This window comes from Aquarana catesbeiana, linkage group LG13 (genome assembly GCF_042186555.1).
Source record: "Aquarana catesbeiana isolate 2022-GZ linkage group LG13, ASM4218655v1, whole genome shotgun sequence".
Taxonomy (NCBI): Eukaryota; Metazoa; Chordata; class Amphibia; order Anura; family Ranidae; genus Aquarana; species Aquarana catesbeiana.
This window is the reverse complement of record NC_133336.1, coordinates 115,279,606-115,296,399: the sequence shown is the minus strand read 5'-3', so window position 1 is coordinate 115,296,399 and position 16,794 is coordinate 115,279,606.

Sequence of the window (16,794 nt, the reverse complement as noted above, 5' to 3'; positions counted from 1 at the left end):
ACTGTAAATTGCTCATCAATACACTTCTTTCTTTGTCTTTTTGAACAAGCCTGCGTTTGTTTACATGTGAAGAGATTCTTTTACCTAATTTAATTAACACATATAAATGCATTTAGTACATTCAGGTTATCTCTAACAAACTTTTTATATCCACAGCTGTGCAGGTGAAAAGGAAACATCCTGTACAGGTGCATGGAGGATGTCATTATCTCTCCTGTATTCTGAACCCTACTATAGACAGTTACATGCCTTGTAGAGGCAGTGATATCACTTTTACAAATTGGTTGCCTTCAATTATTGTTTCCTAAACCAGTCTCAAGGGTACACTAACAGTGCATATTTTCCAGCTCTCGCTCCAGAATCACAGGTGATGTCATTAGTGGCGATGTTTGAAAATGTTACTAATGAATACATCTGTTTTACACTTGGAAATCTGGAAAGCATGCACTGGTAGAGTCTCCAATGATCCAAGTTACTATAGCGTTGGTAACTAGCAAATGGCACATAGATGAACAATTACCCTAGAATTACCCTAGAAATTAATTGGGCTCTTATAGAATGTCTGATTTTTGACATACATTGCGACAAAGACAAGAAGTAACAGATTGTGAAGCATCCAAAGTTAGTATAGTCTTCAAAACATATTTCTTAGGTTGGTACATCACAGAAAATGGCACATAAGAAAGACAATTCTAGCATTGCTAGATAATGATTCTAATCATAAAGCAACAAGAAATGTTCCCCAACAGAGCGGGATGACCAAGGCTAGGTAATGCCATTTATCAATATCAGTTTTACAGAATGTAGCCAAACTCAGTACCCCTGTCTGTTAGGTATATAGGTAGGTTGGTTTCTTTATTTAGAAATATACAGGAAAGTTTGCTAGGTAGATGGTTGGCTTCTTTCATTGGAAATATACATGACCATTTGCAAAGTACACTGAAATATGTTGTTACTGGAAATCATCTTTCAACATGTGACCCCAGTAACATTGTGAAAGCTGATTGGGTACTTGAGTTGAGGAACTATACTGGTCATACTGCTATGTTCTTAAAGAATTTCATTGCGTGACCTCCCATGGTGGATTTACTGTATGTGATGTATTATATCGACTTCACATTCTTTTCTTTTAAATAAAAATATACTCAGACAAAAAATATAAAGAGCGCCAACCCAAAAATCAAATGCACCACATTAAATAACTCAAGGCTGCTTCCCCTTTAAATGGCAAAAAAGCACTATGCAGATAGATACATTTAAAAGGGTAGGCGCTGTCCTATACAGAAAAAATACAGTGAGCAATCCACAATCTGGTTAATTAAATACATCAATTACATAAACAGTTCATATATGTGAAGATGTGCTGCCAATCACTGTGCTGATGAACAACTTTGCAAAGTGCCCAAATCTTCAATCAAATGTGCTCTACCACGTGTTAATAAAATATGCGCTCACCAAAACCATAAGGCCAACAAAGTGACCATCAAGCAGGTTACAACTGAATCCACCTTTTGGGAGGTTTTAACCAAATCTTCTTTCATCACACTTTTATTCTCTCTTTGTTGCTCTGTATTACTAAAATAAAGTGCTCCAAAAGAGGACAGCAAGAAGGAAGTATATAGTGTAGTATGTTTAGTTTAATATGGTAAAAATAAGATAAAGCGGCTCATACCACAATGCATTTTGCGCATGCGTGTATCCTCAGTCTTTCATAATTTGTTTGAAGCTTAACATATTTTGCTTAACTGATACTATTCCAAATATTCTCCCTTTTGCACTCATTTGCAGAATTTTTGCTGAGCTGAGAAAAACTGCCCAATGGATCTTCACATTCAACACACTCCTAAGTATTTTTGATGCCTACATCTCCTGCCACGTTGTGTGGTTCCAACAACCCGCTCCTATGTCACTACTACATTGCTAAGGGACAGGCAAGTGTTTTCTTAACAGAAAATTGGTTAACTTTTAATATAATTTTATAATTCATTGACAAAGCTTGCTTTAATGTATTATTTGTAAGAAGTGGTTAGAAGTTTTTATTGGCTGCAATGGTTTAGTGGGCAGCAGTTGTCCGTTTGGCTGCAGTGAGCGCATCACATAGCTCCCTTTTTTTTCTTTTTATGAATTGTTTTTAAAGTGCACAATAGAGACTCATAGAGATTAATGTCACTGTGCAACTCAAAGTGTTGTGATTTGTTTATCATGGTAATCACATGATCGGCAAACTCTCAGAGTGGTTACTGATCAACTGTTAAAAAAAGCTCTTTGAAGCTCTTTAAATGCTTTGTAAATTCTTGCAGAAGCTGATGCTGTTTGGATAAGGATTTAAAAGCAGAGAACACACCATGACAATGTGGTTGATTTACTAAAAATGGAGAGTGCAAAATCCGGTGCATCTGTGCATAGTAGCCAATCAGCTTCTAACTTCAGCTTGTTAAGTTAAGCTTTGACAAAAAACCTGGAAGCTGATTGGTTTCTATGCAGAGCTACACCAGATTTTGCACTCTTCAGTTTTAGTAAATCAACCCCACTGTGTTTAGGGTATATTAGCGGTTTCTGAGATACAGTACATTGCTAGATATTTATCCTTTGGGTTTAAAAAAAACATATAGCTTGCTGTGTTTCTTTTACCACCGCTATGTAATTTTTTTTTATCAATGTCCAGCTTTCAATTTCTGACCAGTATCAAATGTAGTATAAATGAAAGGCTCTCTCATTGGGGAGGTATTTTAATGCCATCAGTTCCTTGACAAATCAACAAAATTGATGTAGGACACTAATGTGAAGCTGCTTTCCAAAGTGTGAGAACTAGAAGAGAGTGGAGTGAGAGTTAAATCACAGCAGCGGGAAAGAAGCGTCTATATCGGCTGTTAGTTTGCTTTCATTTCTGTTGATCGCACCTTTTTAATTACAACAAACAAACAAACAAAACCAGAATGGTACCTTTCACTAGTCAGACGTATACATGAGGCTAGCATGCTATCATTGTATTGTCTTTCTGTCCGAATTACAAGTACATGGCTTCCGTGACTTATTAAATGGCAATTGCCTTCATTCCTATTCATTGGTAATACAGAGAATCTGTTGGGTATGGCTTTCAGTTATAAAGAGGTCAAATACAATTCACTGCAATCTTATATACGTTTTAACAAGTGAATGCAATTTCAAAAGTTTTTTTTTAATCTGTCTAAATGTTTTGCTTTCATTTAAGTAATAACTGATGGCCCTACCTTGAAGTTCATAGTCCAGGCAATTTCTGTTCTAGGATGACAACTACCTTCCAAATGTGCTTCTGCATTTTTATCTCATCACAATAACCCCTGGATGATATTACAAGTGATAGTGCCAACACACAATGCACAGGCATAATCCACTCACATACAGTAACTTGACTAGACTGGGGTCTCTACTCACCTTAAAATCTGTAAGGTGAACTTACACAGGACCCCCTCCTCACCCCCCCGTCCCACTGACCTGCAATGGTGGCGATCTCCCGTTCTGAGCCCTGGTATAGCCACCTCACGGCTCCAGGGCTTAGAAATCTTCAGAGCTTAATCTCCTAAACGTACTCCATCAGGAGGGACGTTTAGGAGCATTCTAATTGGTTGGTGCCGTCACATGGGTGGCACGACCTATCAGAACCCGCATAGCCCACCCTCTTAGTGGGGAAGAAGAGAGAACACTGAGGGGATTTCTAAGTGCCGGAGTCGTGAGGCGTCTATACCGGGGCTCAGAACAGGAGATCGCCACCATGCAGGTCAATGGGACTGGGGGGGGGGGGGGGGGGCGAGGAGAGGATCCTGCGTAAGTTCACTTTACAGGTTTTTCTGTAAAGGTGAATTTACACTTTAAAGTGGTTGTAAAGTCAGAATGTTTTTTATTTTAATACATTCTATGTGATGAAATAAAAAAAATAAAAAGCCTTCTGTGTGCAGCAGCCACCCTCTACCCCCTCATACTTACCCAAGCCCCCTCTCTGTCCAGTGATGTCTATGAGTGTCTCAGCCATCGAAGATTCTCCCTCCTGATTGGCTGAGACACAGCAGCAGCACCATTGGCTCCCTCTGCTGTCAATCAAAGTCAGCTAGCCAATCAGGAAAGAGAGGGGGCGGAGCTGGGTCACAGCTCCATGTCTGAATGGACACAGGGAGCTGTGAGTCAGCTCGGATGCCTCCATAGCAAACTGCTTGCCGTGGGGGCACTCAACAGGAGAGATGGGCCAGGACCACCGAAGAGGGACCTGAGAAGAAGAGGAACACCTTAATAGACAACTCTGCCATCTTGGATTCATATTTACTCCTGGCCTGAGGCCCACTCTCTATTAGTGTCCCTCCATTGGCTCCCAATAAACAATTGTACTCGTGATCAGCCTTTTCAGAATGATTTACTGCAAATACAATCATAATGCAAAGTACTCTTCGGTCAGGTCCTTGTTCACATCAATTACCTGTATCACTGGTTATTCTTGTACCAATACAATGAGGGGTGCAAACCAACTCTTCCATCTTTCCTCCTGTATAAGGTTTTCCATGATGTGGACTCTCTTAGCATTTCTACTGGGGGCCTACACCAAGGGAGGTATCTTTCAACTATCTTTTGTAGCCCCCACTTCCCATCAACCTTCTTTGTTATCCCACCCAGCCCTAACACTTATATGGAAAAGAGATAGCCCAACCCACATTGCACACCAAGGGGGCAGGTTTCTCATAAAGGGGTACTAACCCCCACTCTGTTATTGGTACAGTGGTCAAGAACAATGACTCTAGAGGAAGTACACATAAATAAGAAGTGGCTGTAAGAGACTGGAGGAGATCATCTGCACTGAGTTGTAAACAAAATTAAGATTTGGAACAAGTGATAAAGAAAGTGTTTAAAAAAAAAAAATTTAATGACAATTGTTTGTGGACTGGGCCACCGCACCTGTGCACACATGCAGGGGTACTTTTCCTATCCTCTCTTCTCGTGTATGCACTCATCAATACCTGCTGGGACCAGGTGGGGCTGAGTGCACATGAAAGTCAACATCAACACGGATCCCCAGCTTAGAGATGAGCCGTACACCATGTGCAGCTGAGAAATGTACAGAGTTCCTCTGTGAAACATACTGTCCCGTGTTACTACACACCTTCCTCAATATGTGTTGCATTTAGGAGGGACACTGCTGAGCCCATGCCCTCTCCACCAGTCCAGCGTACCTCACACCCATTGACAGAACGGGGTCCCATCGAGAACTCTCTTAACTCCTTCAGCTCTCCCATGCCATACGGCTAGGTACATGAGGTCTCCATACCACGGGTTTCGATCCCAGATACTTTTGGGGAACTGACCTGTAGGGAGGAAGCCAGAACACAGCCCCCCTCGTTACCGGAGGACCTGTCACATACACCACTTACCACGCTTATTGACTGACTGCTTTACCTTTACACCAGTTCTTGGTTACATGTAGCAACTACTCTCCCGCTCCGACTCGTCTGGCAGGTTAACCCTTTTGTAGTTACCTTGCTTCTGTACTCCATGAGTGTTTTACAGGCTCTGTTCTTCAAATACGCCATGTACCACTATAAACTCCTTTTCAATGACCTCAGACCAGGCTTTCAACATATAACAAAGCTTTACTGAAATGCTAGGAAACAGAACGATGTAAAGTGCAACATGGTGCTCCTGGTTAACTATTCTGTGACTGCCCAGGCATACCTGTACATGTGTGAGTCCATGAGTCCATTAGAGGTGAATCCCCTTAGGGTAGCAGACGAACGTTGTTCCCGGACTACATTAGGTGTTACAGGCCATCCTTTTTCCCATGCGGTCTCATGCAAAAAGTTCCCATGAGCCCCGCCTTCCTCCTAATTATATATAGACCAGGAAGGATGGCAGGACCCAAAAAGCCCGGGAAACCGGCAGATTCCCAGCTTAACCCTTCCCCAGCCTGGGCAGCCTGGCTCACTTGCTGACACAAAACATTCCCTTGTAGGCACCTGCCTACATGTTGATGATACACATTTTTTTAGCAGACCAACTTTCAACCAGCTAGGGTCAAGATCTACTTTAATTATTAATTTTTTCTGGCACGTAGTCTTTACCTCCCTGGCGTTTTTCCCGAGGGTGGTTCAGGGTTAAATTTCAGTACCATTAGCGGTAACCCCGAGCCACACTCGGGATTGCATTGCAGGATCCTGGTGCGGTATACTTACCTTGTCGTCAGGATCCTGCAATGTCCCCCTGCTGTGTCCGTGGGCTCTGTCCTCCTCCCGATGCTTCTGTGTGCCAGGCTCCGTTCCCTGCGAGCGTCGCGATGCAGGGGGGGCAGAGCCTGGTGGCAAATTCAAAGAATTAAAAACTCATAATACATACAGTACACTGTAATGTTACAGATTACATTACTGTATGAAATTATTTCACATCCCTTTTGTCCCTAGTGCTTTGTCCAATGCCCTTCATGCAGTTTTATATGATATATACTGTTCTTTCTGCCTGGAAACTGAAGATTGTCTATAGCAACCAAAAAGTGTCCCTTTAAGTCAAAAGTGGTTTTAGACCAGCTAGAAAACAGCGATAGTAAATTAGAACACTTGCAGAATTGAGCAATGGTGAATCGTGGGGAAATTCATTTTATTATTTTTATATTATTATTTTTTATAATTATTTATATTTATTTATTATATTATAACTTATGATTTTGTGGTTCAAACTTTATCATACCCGGGATATCTACTAGACTCTTGTTTGGACAGATTTAAGTGTGTTATTGCTAAGAATTACAGGCCTACAATATAAAACGCCAAATTTCTATGCAAAATAATTGTACCGCTTTTGAGACGCAAAAATCTGACATAATCATACCGCCAGGGAGGTTAAATGAAATGCAGATTGCTATTACTAAACTCCTCCTTTAAAAATACTAGCTGCCTGGCTGTTATGCTGATTCAAAGCCATCAATGTTTTCTAAGTCACTGATCCAGACATGTATGGAATTCAGAATTTTTGAGACTCCACTGGCTTTACTAACTGTAGATTTGTTTTGGGTCAGTGACTCCAAAAGTATAGGGCAAGCAATAGCCAAGCATGTAGTTTATTTTCAGAAGTAGTTCACTAATGGATGCATCCATGCTTTGCTCAGTACGTTTCCCTTAAATTGTTAGTAAGCGTAAATAGAAAAAAATGGCCAACTGCAGGTTAATTCAATAATGTGCTAGTATGCACCACGTACTAACACATTATGACAGACTTTCCTTTTAAACAGAGCCCTCCAGCAGTGCGCTGTCACCGTTATAGGCACATCCATCTTCAACCGGTCTTCCTTCCAGGTTTGAATGCCCAGGCCAGGATGATGGTACTTCAGGCGTGTTTGTATGTTGATATCCTATATGTATTATGTTTTTTTTTCCTCTTTTCTTTCATCTTCAGAACCTGAAGAGGCACTTCAGCGAAACACGTTGAGATATTGGAACTCCTCCACAGCTCATGATGTCTACTTTTGCTGTAATATATTATGTCAATGCTAGTCTTACATCTGGGTGGCCGAGTCTATGGCCTTTCCCTGAGCAGATAAATGTGATCTATGTTTACGCATATGCTGTGGATGAGTTAGCATGTTCCTCTCCAAACGCATATGGGATGGATATGCATGACCTTACCAGATCATGATATCAATTAAAGTCCCTAGGGATGGAAACACATGACCCCATCATGTCATGCATTCCTGAAAGTCCCTACTCCCCCAAACCTTTTGAGTTAGCATGTTAACCACTTAACAACTGGCCCATAGCCGAATGACGGCTACAGGGCGGTTGCTTAACTCTGGGAGGGTGTACAGTGACAGCCTCCCAGAATTCCGCTCTCGCACGCCCCCTGAGGCGCGCACCCGAGAATATCCGTGACCGCTGTTGGCGGCCGTTTACCATGTGAACGCTCTGTCAAATGACGGAGCGATCACATGTAAACAAACCGACATCATGTCATGACATGACGCCGGTTCCTCTCTCCCCTCTCTGTACCAATCGGTACAGAGGGGGAGAGATTGGATGGCAGCAGCGCTGTGGGCTGGATCTGTAGTGCCCACAGCGCTGCTCTATGACACAGAGCCACATCCATCCATGCTCAGCCTCAGTCATCCCTTCCATGCTCAGAAATACTCTGCAACACCCTGTGCAATTCTCTACAATACCCTATGCAATACTCTGCAATCCCCTGTGCAAAACTGCAATACCCTGTGCAATACTCTGCAATACCCTGTGCAAAACTCGGCAATACCCTGTGCAATACTCTGCAATACCCTGTGCAATACTCTGCAATACCCTGTGCAATACTCTGAAATACCCTGTGCAAAACTCTGCAAAACCCTGTGCAAAACTCTGCAAAACCCTGTGCAAAATTCTGCAATTCCCTGTGCAATACTCTGCAATACCCTGTGCAATACTCTGCAATACCCTGTACAATACCCTGTGCAATACCCTGCAATACCCTGCAATACCCTACAATACTCTGCAATACTCTGCAATACCCTGTGCAAAACTCTGCAACACCCTGTGCAAAACTCTGCAATACCCTGTGCAATACTCTGCAGTACCCTGCGCAATACTCTGCAATACCCTGTGCAAAACTCTGCAATGCCCTGTGCAATACTCTGCAATACCCTGTGCAAAACTCTGCAATACCCTGTGCAATACTCTGCAATACCCTGTGGAAAACTCTGCAAAACCCTGTGCAAAACTCTGCAATACCCTGTGCAATACTCTGCAATACCCTGTGCAATACCTTGTGCAATACTCTGCAATAACCTATGCAATACCCTGCAATACCCTACAATACTCTGCAATACTCTGCAATAGCCTGCAATACCCTGTGCAATACCCTGTGCAATACCATGTGCAATACCATGTGCAATACTCTGCAATACTCTGCAATACCCTGTGCAATACTCTGCAATAGCCTGCAATACCCTGCAATACCCCAAAATAACCTGCAATACCCTGCACTACTCTGCAATACCCCGCAATATACAGCAATACCCTGCAATACTCTGCAATACCCTGCAATACCCAGCAATACCCTGCAATACCCTGCAATACTTTGCCATACCCAGCCATACTCTGCCATACTCTGCCATACCCAGCCATACCCGGCCATGCTTGGCCATACTCTGCCATGCTCAGCCATACTCGGCTGTATTCGGCCTCTGTATGTGGCCAGGCTGTGGAAGTCTCACACATGTGGTATCGCCGTACTCAGGAGGAGTAGGAGAATCTATTTTGGGGTGTCATTTTTGGTATGTACATGCTATGTGTTAGCAATATTGTATAAATGGACAACTTTGTGTTAAAAAAAATGCATTTTAACCACTTCCAGCCCGCTGTCATATGACGTTCTTGAATTTGTGCGGGGATATCTGAATGATGCCTGCAGCTACAGGCATCATTCAGATATCAGCTTTTTCAGCCGGTGATTCCCTACACCATAAGAATGATCATAGCAGCTGTTCCACTGCTTGATCGTTCTTATGGGAGGCGAGAGGGGACATCCCCCCACCACTCTCCGGTGCTTCTACCGACTCACTGCTACGATCAAAGCCAGGATCGTTTTTGTTTTTTTATTATTTCAGTCTTCCCAGCCTAGAGGTGAGATGTGGGGTCTTATTGACCCCATATCTCACTGTAAAGAGCACCTGTCATGTCATATTCCTATTACAAGGGATGTTTACATTCCTTGTAATAGGAATAAAAGTGATCAAAAAATTTATTTTTTTGGAAAAAAGTGTCAAACTAAAATAAATAAAGTAAAATGAACAATAAAATTTTTTTTTTTTAAAGCGTCTCTGTCCCCGTGTGCTCGCATGCAGAAGCGAACGCATATGTAAGTCCCGCCCACATATGAAAACGGTGTTCAAACCACACATGTGAGGTATCACTGTGATGGGTAGAGCGAGAGCAATAATTTTGGCCCTAGACCTCCTCTGTAACTCAAAACATGTAACCAGTAAAAAATTTTAAAGCGTAGCCTATGGGGATTTTTAAGTAGCGAAGTTTGGCGCCATTCTACGAGCGTGTGCAGTTTTGAAGGTTGACATGTTAGGTATCTATTTACTCGGCGTAACTTCTTCTTTCACATTATGCAAAAACATTGGGCTAACTTTACTGTTTTGGTTTTTTTTAAAGCAAAAAACTGTTTCTTTTCCAAAAAAAAGCGCTCGAAAAATTGCTGCGCAAATACCGTGTGAGATAAAAAGTTGCAATGACCGCCATTGTATTCTCCAGGGTCTTTGCTAAAAAACATATATAATGTTTTGGGTTCTATGTCATTTTCTAGAAAATAAATGATTTTTACATGTAGGAGAGAAATGTCAGAATTGGCCAGGGTGCTCCAGAATGCCTGAAGGTGCTCCCTGCATGTTGGGCCTCTGTATGTGGCCACGCTGTGTAAAAGTCTCACACATGTGGTATCGCCATACTCGCCAGTAATAGCAGAATGTGTTTTGGGGTGTAATTTGTGGTATGCATATGTGGTGTGTGAGAAATAACCTGCTAATATGACAATTTTGTGAAAAAAAAAGAAAAAAAATCTTGATTTTGCAAAGAATTGTGGGAAAAAATTACAACTTCAAAAAACTCACCATGCATCTTTCCAATCACCTTGGAATGTCTTCTTTCCAAAAAGGGGTCATTTGGGAGGTATTTGTACTTTTCTGGCATGTTAGGGTCTCAAGAATTTAGATAGGCCATCAGTAATTCAGGTGTGATCAATTTTCAGATATTGGCACCATAGCTTTTGGACTCTATAACTTTCACAAAGACCAAATAATATACACCAATTTCTACTTATTTTTACCAAAGATATGTAGCAGTATAAGTTTTGGTCAAAATTTATGAAGACAAATTACTAATTTGCTAAATTTTATGACCGAAACGAAGAAAAATTCATTTTTTTACCGAATTTTCAGTCTCTTTTCTTTTATAGCGCAAAAAATAAAAAACCCAACTGTGATTAAATACCACCAAAAGAAAGCTCTATTTGTGTGAAAAAAAGGACAAAAATTTCATATAGGTACAGTGTTGCATGACAGAGTAATTGTCATTCAAAATGTGAGAGCACTGAAAGCTGAAAATTGGTCTGGTTATTAAGGGGGTTTGAGTGCCCAGTGGTCAAGTGGTTAAAGGGCTCTGTTCACTTGAGTTTTAATACTATTGCCTGATTGACAGCTGACTCCTGCTCTGAAACACATTAGCTGGTTATGCTGTTCCCCTCTATTTGTGTTTTTGGACATGTTTTTATTTTACTGGACTTGCGGCCAACCAAAATTCTTTTTTGCTCATCAGAATCCATGATGGACGGGGCCAGCACCTGGTCTGTGTGTTAGTGGAGGTGGACATAAGAGACTGACCTACAGCGGTGTTCACATACATCTATGCGGCATCACGCTGATGCTGTAGCATACAAGTGAGTATGTATGTTTGTGGTTTTTAACCCCAAACTTCTCCTTTATTATGCAGTAAGTAATGAAACCAACCCTATGTAAATAAAGAGGAAGAGGATCAGCGACAAAGGCAGACCATACACAGTTCAAATTTGGTCGGTAATGGCCGAGATTTAATTGTGTATGGGCTGGCTGAATGTACCAAGTTGATCGATCAACTTAGGTACAACCAGCATGCTTGGTTTTACCTGCAGTTATCGCTAGTGGCTGCTATAGCCGCTAGCAATAATCACTGTCTTGTCCCAGCGGATAGGGCTTCCCCTGCTCCGCCACCAGGGAGAAGACAATGGCCCGCCAGAAGGGATTCCCACATTAATTCAGGTGTTAATGGGGGAATCAAGCAAATTTCTTTCCTGCAACCCGCGGTTGCAGGAAAGAAATTCTCTCCATGTATGACCGGCCAAAGGGACCCTGTTGTATACATAGGGTTAAACTGGCAAACTGAATTAGTCATCAAAATTGTACTTTGCGGGAAATTGAAGAACTTAGAGTTTTGCTGTATGTTGCCAGATTTTCTATCTATCTATCTATCTATCTATCTATCTATCTATCTATCTATCTATCTATCTATCTATCTATCTATCTATCTATCTATCTATCTATCTATCTATCTATTTTCAGGTTTTATCTTCATAATCCTGAGTATTGTTTCATGTCCCTGGCAAATAAAAGACACCTTCAATGGGAATTGCTTTTTTTGTAGTGTCAGATGTCCACATAAGGTAATTATGTTGGCGAAACAGATAATGTGTAGGTAATGTGTAATGTAAAGTGGTTCACACCTGCTTCAATAACTCTGCCTTTTTAGGTACCACTTGCTATAAACTGCCAACGTTTAACAACAGTGAGTCTGCACGGGCTCCTCTGAAAGCAACAAAGGAAACTAATAAACTTCCTATTTATACATTGCCTTGACACAACATTATTTTATGAATGTTCATTCATATGAAATGAATTTACTTAGGAAATACATTGGGCTCTGCATTTTTCCTAGGCTGGAATCCTGTGGGAAGGTGTCCATACAAATAGGGCTCTTTCACAGTGAGGTACCCTCTGAATAATCTGCGTTTGGATTGCTTTTCAGAGTGCATTTGTCAGGCAGTGTCATAATTGCATGCATTGCATGTAGTTGTAGCATGGCCCCATTGAACTCAATGATGAGTTTGACGGGTAGTACCACTTGTCAAACTCTGCACTCCAAGTTAAAAATGTTGGGGCAGCAAAGCAAAGCATTCCAGATTTTGAATGTGAACAGCCCCATCTGGCTGTTATTTTACAGTTCTGGTGGGCATATGGGGGGTGGTAAAACCACAGCCCAGTCACCCGTTTGTACCACCACCCCGCTACCACCGGTATGAAAAGAAACCATACAGTGTAATTTGCTGGGAGTGGTGGCTAGAGTGTTGCCAAAAGCATTGCTTGTTTTGGCTTTCTGAGAACACCAGACCACCAAATATACTCTTCTGTATCATCAACATGGGAATTCAGGGTATATGGGGTTTATGTGCAACTTTCCTTATTATGTTTGAACCCTATACCTACTCATTGTGGCACAAGTAAAATTGAGAAAAAGAGAAAATGGTAACAACAAAAAAAAAAAGGCAGTTCCCACCCTTTACCAATTTATTAAACAAACAAAAAAAGTAATCTGGAGTCTTCAATATTCATCCATTCCAAGTGAAGCCGAATAGGTTGTTCTTTTGCAAGGGAAGTTTCTCCAAAGCTTAGTGAATGAGGTGAAGCTATGATGACTTCCATCATCAAATGGTGTGCAAGCAAAGTGCGTTTTTTTTAATGTTTTTTTGCACATGATTGGGTTTTCTTTGTTAAGTGAATTTTCCGTGCACTCACTAAGCTCTGTGGAAAATTCCCTTGCAAAGTGCAACTTTCCTCGCAAAATAGCTTTTTTGTCTTTAGTAAAACAATCTTTAAGTCTCCTCTTATTTTGAAAACTTTATCCAGAGTTAAAAGTTGGGTTATAATTTATTTAGTTGGAAGCATTGTGGTTACATTGTTTACTTGTTAAAGAAAAATGATTATTATGAACTGATGAATCACTGCACAATGAAAGTGTCTAAACTGGTCCTTGGGAATTATCCAGAATTTATTGTTGCTGTATGTCACTGTTTTATTCTGTCACACAGAAAGTGGATGGTCCATTGTTTTTGCACCCAAATTTTGAAACCTTATTAAAGTACTTGACATGTAAGGATTAACCTTTGTGATATTTTTATGAAACACACTGAGCAAACTGTTGGCGCTATATAAATTCTGTATTATAATAATAATAATAATAAAAGTATTGTGTAGGTATTTTACTTAATGTCTAAAGCTGGCCATAGATGGACTGAAATTCAGCCAGTTCAGCAGGGATCATCTAAATATCGATCTATCTGTTGCCATTCCCATTTAAAAGGAGTTGTTCTAGCAATTAACTCTTCCCAGACGAGACTGTTGGCATATTTTTGCTCAATTAGCGCTCGCAGCCAATCAGTTGCAGTGCTATTCAGTTATAGTCCTGCTGCCAGAATACAATAGTGCAACAGAAAGGATTTCCCTATTCACCTTGAATCCATGGATGGGAAATCTGTTTGTTTTTTGCTTTTTTTGACAGGCTGGATGGCTGCTCAAAAAAAAAAATTCATCTATGGCCAGATTTATGCAGGCCATACATGGGTTGAATTCCAAACTAATATTCTTTCAAAAATCAGAAATTTTGTGCATTTTGTAATTCGATGGTGCCACCATTGATTTCGAAATTCAACCAACCAAGCCTTCAATTTCACCTTATTTTGCTACAGAAAAGAAATTTCGTGGCTGGGAAACTTCTTTTCTTTCCGCGTCACAGCTCATGCGCATTTCTTTTTTGATTATATTACTCGCATGATTCTCCCATCATTGATTAGAAATTTCCAACATGCTGTTCACTCAAATTCGATGACTGCATGAAAATTGCCCATTGCTGCAGCCCCACTAATGGTGCGAAATTCAAACTAAAATTCTTAGTTATGATTTTCAAAAAGAAAATTTGTTCTGAATTCAACCCATGTATGACCGGCTTCACTCTTTGAGTTACTTGCAGAATGATGAACAGGTGATGCCCAAAGAACCCTTTTACTTGCTTACTAGTGGAAGCTTACTACTACCCTACCCTTCCAAAGGTTATTAGTAAACCTCCAACTTAGATTCTGCTATAGCTCATTCAAAGTGCACACTAATCAATAGAATATTACTTTCTCAAGTGCAAAAAGCTGTGAATGCTGAGGTTACTGAGTGTGTGTTTTATCTAACATTTCTAATAGCAGTCTTCCAGGTTTCCTAATTCAGACATGAACACAACCAGCATCCTGCAAGAAAAATCACAAAGGAGCTGTACAAAGGCATTAAGACAGCTTAACTCATTCGCTGCTTTTCCAAAGCAAGGGCTTTTTCGACCACAACCTCTACAATATACTCCTGGGACGTTTTAATTTAAAACCAATGTATTTCTTTGTCCCTTCCTGTGGATTCCTTCTTGACAGCCATTCTCCAATTGTGCCAGGGTTGTCGCCATGCTGAAAATAAAGAAGCAATATTAATTGACATATATTGCAACACTCGCCTGGTGTGAAGACGGAGCCCGTGAGGATTGATTTGTCAGGCCTGTCACTTCAGTCAAGAGATGTGCGATCCCAACTCAGATTTACAGGTAGAGGGAGACTGAAGTGATGACACCAGCGTTTCACACCGCACCAGGCTCCAATTACTGCCGTACCTGGATTAGCAATTTACAATTCTGAGTACACAAAGGTGTAGATCCCAGGCCTCTCCAATGCTAATTGATAAATGTGAGAAATGTGTATTATTTACACATAAGAAGCAGTCTGGGCTCAGGATCAGAATTTGGTTGTTTTTTGTTTTCGATGCTTTGGTCCTGGTTGAGATTTTAAACCATTCCAAGAAGCATCTTTGACTCTTCAAACATTATTTACTCCATAATAAGGTGCGCCTCTGTATTAAATGCAAATTTAAGACAAAGCTAAGCTGGGTCTGATTTAAGAAAAGTAAAGTTGTTGTTTTCAGCTGTCATATTTAACCACACATATGTGTATATAGGGATCTCATACATGTGTTTCTTTATTAATAGCATGCATTCTGGATCGAGGCTGGTGATTCATGCTCACTGTATTGCTGTCATTACTCATGTGGACCAGGAGCCTCCACATATCATTTATGTGATCCGGAGATTTCCATGAAGGGCGCTCATCTTGGTTTATTGAAGTCATCAAGAGGATCCACAGAAGTTCTAACAGTATCTACCTGAAGAAGTCACCTGATAATTATGCTTCATCCTTGGGGAAAGGAGGTGGAGGTGTGCTGTGCACCACCCACATATCTGGTGCCACAAGAGTATCTAAGATTGTGAAAGAACTGGGACACTGTTGGGGACCCTGAGGAAAGCAATTCTGAAGCGTGCAAAGCCATAGTCTTTCAGTACCCACAAAATATGATTTAATATGCTTTAATTAATGTGCCACAACCAAAAGTCTCACACACATAATCCTAATCTCTGCACAGTCATTTAAAAATAAAACCTTTCAATAACATATACTTTTCTGCACACAGAAAATAGACAGAGAGCTTGCACTTTGTATATGCCTACCCTAAAGAGAAGCTTCATTAAAATTGTCATAGACTGCTTGCCAACCAGCAACTGTGGAGCCAAAAAATACATTGTTTAGGAGTATGTAAATACAATATAGCAAATAGAGTGCAGGAGTCGGGACTATGTAATGTATAACATAGTGTATATAGTGTAGAGGTCAGCAGTATGTAACATACAGGCTAATGTACATGGTGGATTATTTAACATATAGCCCACCATACAGCCCAGCATGCAGAGTATGGCCTTCAGGAGTAATCATGTACTACTGACCTCTAAACTCTGTATATCGTGTTGTATGCTGCAATCCCAGCATACAGAGTTTAGAGGTAAGGTATAGATATACTTAAAATAGAACTGTATTTCCATAGCAATACATAATTATCATAACTACCTCTGCAAGGACCTTCAGTGTACATGATCTAACTGCTTAACGCATTTAAGGTATTCAAGCCCACATGTGGCTATAGCGGACTTTCTGTTCAGATTTGTGTTTAGATTAGGAGGTGAGATAATTGCAGTAGGTAACAGAAAAAAATCACTTTTGTGTTTTTTTATTGCTGATTTTTTTTTGGCCACACTTGTCACCCCCCAATCACCCCTCAATCGCCCACCCCCCAATTAACCCCTTCACTCCCTGTCACAGTGTCACCAAGTACAGTTTTCAGATTTTTCATTGATCACT